This window comes from Dama dama, chromosome 6, assembly GCF_033118175.1.
Source record: "Dama dama isolate Ldn47 chromosome 6, ASM3311817v1, whole genome shotgun sequence".
Classification (NCBI taxonomy): domain Eukaryota; kingdom Metazoa; phylum Chordata; class Mammalia; order Artiodactyla; family Cervidae; genus Dama; species Dama dama.
This window is the reverse complement of record NC_083686.1, coordinates 12,683,886-12,689,381: the sequence shown is the minus strand read 5'-3', so window position 1 is coordinate 12,689,381 and position 5,496 is coordinate 12,683,886. Positions and strand designations below refer to the sequence as shown.

Genomic DNA, 5,496 nt, shown 5'->3' with positions numbered 1-5,496 from the left:
ATGGCCTCAGAGGTAAGCCCAGTCCCTAGAAAGGTGCTGTGCTGATGTCTGCCCTCCAGACTCCGGTCCTGGGGGAAAGGGGGTGGGGGCTATACTCATTTACCGGGCCCCTGCAGTGGGCCAGGCAGTGCTGAGAGGCAAAAGTGGAAAAGTGATAGTTGCTCAGTTGTCTCCAACTCTTTGCGACCCCATGGACCGTAGCCCACCAGGTTCCTCTGTCCGTGGGATTCTCCAGGCAAGAACACCGGAGTGGGTTGCCATTCCCTTCTCTAGGGGATCTTGCCCACCCAGGGATCGAACCTGGGTCTCCTGCTTTGCAGGTAGAATCTGTACCATCCGAGCCACCAGGGAATCTGAGAGACAAGAATGGTGCGAAGGGGAGGGGGCCTTCACCCTGGAGGCCCTTGTCTGGGGGATGCAGGCGGGACCAGGCAATGACAACGGGAGAGAGTCAGTATTGAGGGCAAGGGAGGGCTCGGACTTGGGGCTGGGGGCCCCGGTGGTGGGGGGAACGTCTTTGGCGAGCACTGGAAGAAGGTGGTCTGGGGGAGGTGCTCTGATGGGGCGGGTGGGAAGCTGCCCCTCAACTGTGTTAAGCGTCCTGTGGCTGCTGTAACATGGAACCACAGTCCGGGGAGCTTCAGATGAGAGGGACTCATCCTCTCAAAGTTCCGGGGCTCAGAAGTCCAAAGTCAAGGGGTCAGCAAGGCCGGGCCCCCTCTGAAAACCTAGGGAGCTATCTTCCTTACCTCCTTTCAGCTTCTGGTGGGTGCCAGCAGTCCTCAGCTTGTAGATGCGTGCGTGCTCAGTCGCTTCAGTTGTGCCCGACTCTTTGAAACCCCACAGACTGTAGCCCACCAGGCTCCTCTGCCCATTGGATTCTCCAGGCAAGAATACTGGAGGGAGTTGGCTTGTAGAGGCATCACTGTAGCTCCTACATCATTTACACAGCCTCCTCCCTTGCATCTGTGTTTCTCTCTTCTTAGAAGATCACCAATCATGTTGGATTAAGGTAAATCCTAAACTAGTACAACCTCATCTTTTATTTGTTTAGAAGGGCAAAAATAACTTTAAATTTACATTAATGTATGTGGTACTTCTTGTTCAAAAGAAATGCATTCGTAATCGACACTCTACAAGGAAGCAGAAAACTTAATTTATATCATCAACAGAACTGTCACACTAAAAAGAAATTTTCTCCATAGAGACAAAAAGTAGAATAGAGGTTCCCAGAGGCTGGGAAAGAAGGGGTCAGCAATTACTGCTTAATGGGTACCCAGTTCTGTGTGGCCCATGATAAAGCTGGGCAAATGGAGAGAGGTGATGTTTGCGTAACCCTGTGAAAGTACTTAACACTCCTGAATTAGTACAGCCTCATCTTAATCACATCTGCAAAGATCCTGTTTGCAAATAAAGTCTATTCACAGGTGCCAGGTAAAGATGACTTCAGCGGGACGACCACGTTCACCCCAGAACAGAAAGGTTCAGTGGGACCCGGACTTCCATCTGAGAGTGGGGAGGGGTGCTGAGCAGACCCAGCTGGAGAGGGGAGGCAGAGGCCAGACCGTGGGGGCCTGCAGGCTAGGCAAAGAGCCTTGGCCCCGGATTGCAAGGTCAACAAACACACATCCTGTGCTCATGGAACACAGGTGGGTGAGCCTGAGTGAAAAATCCTTGCAGAATATTGCAGTAGGGGACCTTGGTTTGCATCTCCAGAGGGCTGTCTGAACGCCCAGAAGGTCTCTGGCCTCCTCCTTGCCAATACTGACACTGCAAGTCTATTCCTTGGCAACAGTTAAGGTAGAGAAATGTGGTCAACCCAGCAGCAGCCGCTCTCTCTGGTGTCTGGGATTGCTCTCCTTCTTCCTACAGCAGCTCTGTCTCTGGAAGGCGTTCCCCTCCCTCCAGGGAAGACCCCCTGCTTTGTCCACCGGGCCTGGTTCTCCCTGTCCTAGACCTTCTTGGGCTCTCTGAGCGCAGACCTTTGGGGTCCCTCGGGATGCCTGGCTCCCAAGCTGCATCTCCTCTGAGGAGGCTGGAAGGACAGGATGCTTACTTCTCAATTTCCTGGGTGCCAGGCATTATGGGCTTCCCTAGTAGCTCAGAGGGTAAAGCATCTGCCTGCAATGCAGGAGACCCAGGTTCGATCCCTGGGTTGGGAAGATCCCCTAGAGAAGGAAATGGCAACCGACTCCAGTATTCTTGCCTGGAGAATCCCATGGACAGAGGGGACTGGCAGGCTACAGTCCATGGGGTTGCAAAGAGTCAGACATGACTGAGTGACTAACAAGAGCTAGGCATTATGCTCAGTGCTTTAAATTCATTTCTGATTTGAAGGCTCCCAACCACTGTGGGGTGGCTCAGTGGTAAAGAATCCACCTGCTGATGCAAGAGATGCAAGAGATGTGGGTTGGATCCCTGGCTTGAGAAGATCCCCTGGAGGAGGAAATTCATTCAACTCATTCCAGTATTTTTGCCTGGAGAATTTAATTCCATGGACAGAGGAGACTGGCGGGCTACATCCATAGGGTTGCAAAGAGTCAGACAGGACTGAACAACTAAACATATACATTCACACACACACATACACACACACACACACCCACCCACTGTGGACTTGGTTAGCTTCATGTTAAAGAGATGGGCGCTGAGGTCCAGAGCAGTTCTGCCGTCAGGGAGGGTGTGATGGTTAATTTCATGCATCACCTTGGCAAGGCTACGGGGCCTAGTTATTCAGCTGAACAACAGCCTAGATGGGACTGTGAAGGTACTTCTTAGGTGTGGTTAACATTTGAATCAATGGACTTTACAGACAGAAGAAGACAATACAGATGATCTCACTTATATGTAGAATCTAAAAGATACAACAGACTAGTGAATGTAAAAAAAGGAAGTAGACTCACAGACAGAGAACAAATTAGTGGTTACCTTTGTGGGCAGGGGCAATAGGGGGTGAGCAAGAGGGAGGTATAAACTCCTGGGTGTAAGATAGGCTCAAGGATGAACCATGTGGGAATCAGAGCCAATATTTTCTAATAACTTTCATGGAAAGCCACCTTTTAAATTGTATAAAAGATTTAAAATAAACCAATGGACTTTGAGTAAAGCGGATGGCACTCCATAGTGTGAGCAGACCTTATCCCATCCAGAGATGATGCTCTGTGCTGAAGAGCAGAGACTGAGGTTTGGAGGAGAGAAAAGATTTGTCCTTAAGACTGTGCCCTACGGATCACCAGTCCAGGTTCGATGCGTGGGACAGGGTGCTCGGGGCTGGTGCACTGGGATGACCCTGAGGGATGGGATGGGGAGGGAGGTGGGAGGGGGGTTCAGGATGGGGACACATGTACACCTGTGACTGATTCGTGTCAATGTATGGCAAAACCACTACAATATTGTAAAGTAATTAGCCTCCAATTAAAATGAATAAATTTATTAAAAAAGAAAACTAAAGTTAATATTAAAAAAAAAGACTGTGCCCTAGAAACTTTGCCTGAGTAATCTCTCTCATCTATCTATCTGTATAGGATAGCTATATAGATATTGGGCTTCTCTGGAGGCTCAGTTGGTAAAGAATCCGCCTGCAATGCAGGAGACCTGGGCTCAATCCCTGGGTCGCAAAGATCCCCCTGGAGGAGGGCATGGCAACCCACTCTGGTATTCTTGCCTGCAGAATCCCCATGGACGGAGGAGCCTGTTGGTCCCCAGTCCATGGGCTTGCAAAGAGTCGGACACGACTGTGTGACTAAGCACATATAGATATAGACACACACAGAGAGATAGATGTAGCTGTAAACATTTATATCTTTCTATCTATCCACCCAATTGGTTCTGTGTCTCTGGAGAGCCCTGGTTTACATAAACAGTGAAGCCATGATTTAGATGCTGGGCTGCCTGACCCCAGCTTCTGCCCACCCTCTCCCTCGCAGGTACCCCTGGATGAGATGCACCAGGCACCCTTGCCACACAAGCTGTGCTCCGTGGAGCGGCAGCATTTCAGCATCACCTGGGAGCTGGTTGGAGTGTGCAGTCTAGAAATCAGAATCCGGCCAGATGGAGCCAGAGACAGCATCTCAACAAGATCCCAGGTGATGCAGAAGCACACCACAGTGAGAAACGCCATAGCTGGGAGGGCAGGTCTTTCCTCCTCTCCGGGCAAGCCTTCCACATCCTCACTGTACCAGCCGCCTCCTTTGACACACGGTAGGCACCAGAGAAGGCAATAGCAACCCACTCCAGCACTCTTGCCTGGAAAATCCCGGGGACAGAGGAGCCTGGTGGGCTGTAGTCCACGGGGTCGCAAAGAGTTGGACACGACTGAGCGACTTCACTTTCACTTTTCACTTTCACGCATTGGAGAAGGAAATGGCAGCCCACTCCAGTGTTCTTGTCTGGAGAATCCCAGGGACGGGGGAGCCTGGTGGGCTGCCGTCTATGGGGTCGCACAGAGTCGGACATGCCTGAAGCGACTTAGCAGCAGAAGCAGCAGCAGGCACTTAATCAATTCTGACTGGCTGATGAGTTGACCTCTGTCCAGCCCCTAATATTTAGAATTTGCCCTTCCAGCCTCTGTATCTTTTATTTCCTCTCCAGATTTCTTTTCTAAAACTGGGGTAAAACACACAGAAGTCTTGCCGATGTAACCATTTTAAGGTCTCCAGTTCAGCGGGGTTAAGTATATCCATACTATTGTGTAGCCTCCCACAGCCATTCATCTTCAGAACTTCTTCATCTTCCCAAACTGAAACTGTCTCGTTAAGCAACTTATTTCTCCTCCCCCAGCCCTGGGCACTCACTGTTCCACTTTCTGCCTATGCATCTGACTCTAAGTGTCTCATGTAAGTGGAACCATATAGCATTTGTTTTTTTGTGGCCAACTGATGCTTATTTCACTTGGACTAACGACCTCACATTTCATCCAAGTTGTAGCAGGTGTCAAGAGTTTCCCTCTTTTGTAAGGCTGAATTATGCTCCACTGTATGGATGAACCACCTTCTGTATCTCCATTCACCTGCTGATGGGGTGTAGGTTGTTTCCCGCCTTTTGCCTATCATGAGTAAGCTGTGAAGGTGGGTGCGTAAATACTTATTTGAGTCTCTACTTTCAGTTCTTTGGGTGTATGTATACCAGACGTGGAACTGCTGGACCATATGGTAATTCTGTGTTTAATGTTGTGAGGAATCTCCATACGGTTTTCCACAGCAGCTGCATCTTTTTACATCCCTACCAGCAGTGTACAGGGTTCTCATTTTCCACATCCTTGTCAATATTTGCCATTGTCTGTTTTGTTTTGGTTTTGATAGCAGCTGTTATAATGGGGACGAGGTGATATCTCATTGTAGTCTTGATTTCAGGCTCCTTTTCACATCTGGTGCCCCAAGAAGGCACTGTGTTTTATTTACCTGCATACTCAGCACTTAAGATCCATCTGGTCAAAAGCTATGGTTTTTTCCAGTAGTCATGTACAGATGTGAGAGCTGGACCATAAAGAAGGCTGAG

At 49.5% G+C, this 5,496-nt stretch overlaps 1 non-coding gene across 1 annotated transcript; it reads left to right on the top strand.

The window, feature by feature from the left end:
- Window positions 1–2,090: 2,090 nt before the first annotated feature.
- TRNAC-GCA (transfer RNA cysteine (anticodon GCA)) lies at window positions 2,091–2,162 on the top strand. Its single transcript has one exon. It is a non-coding gene; the product is annotated as a tRNA-Cys (tRNA).
- The last annotated feature ends 3,334 nt before the right edge of the window (window positions 2,163–5,496 follow it).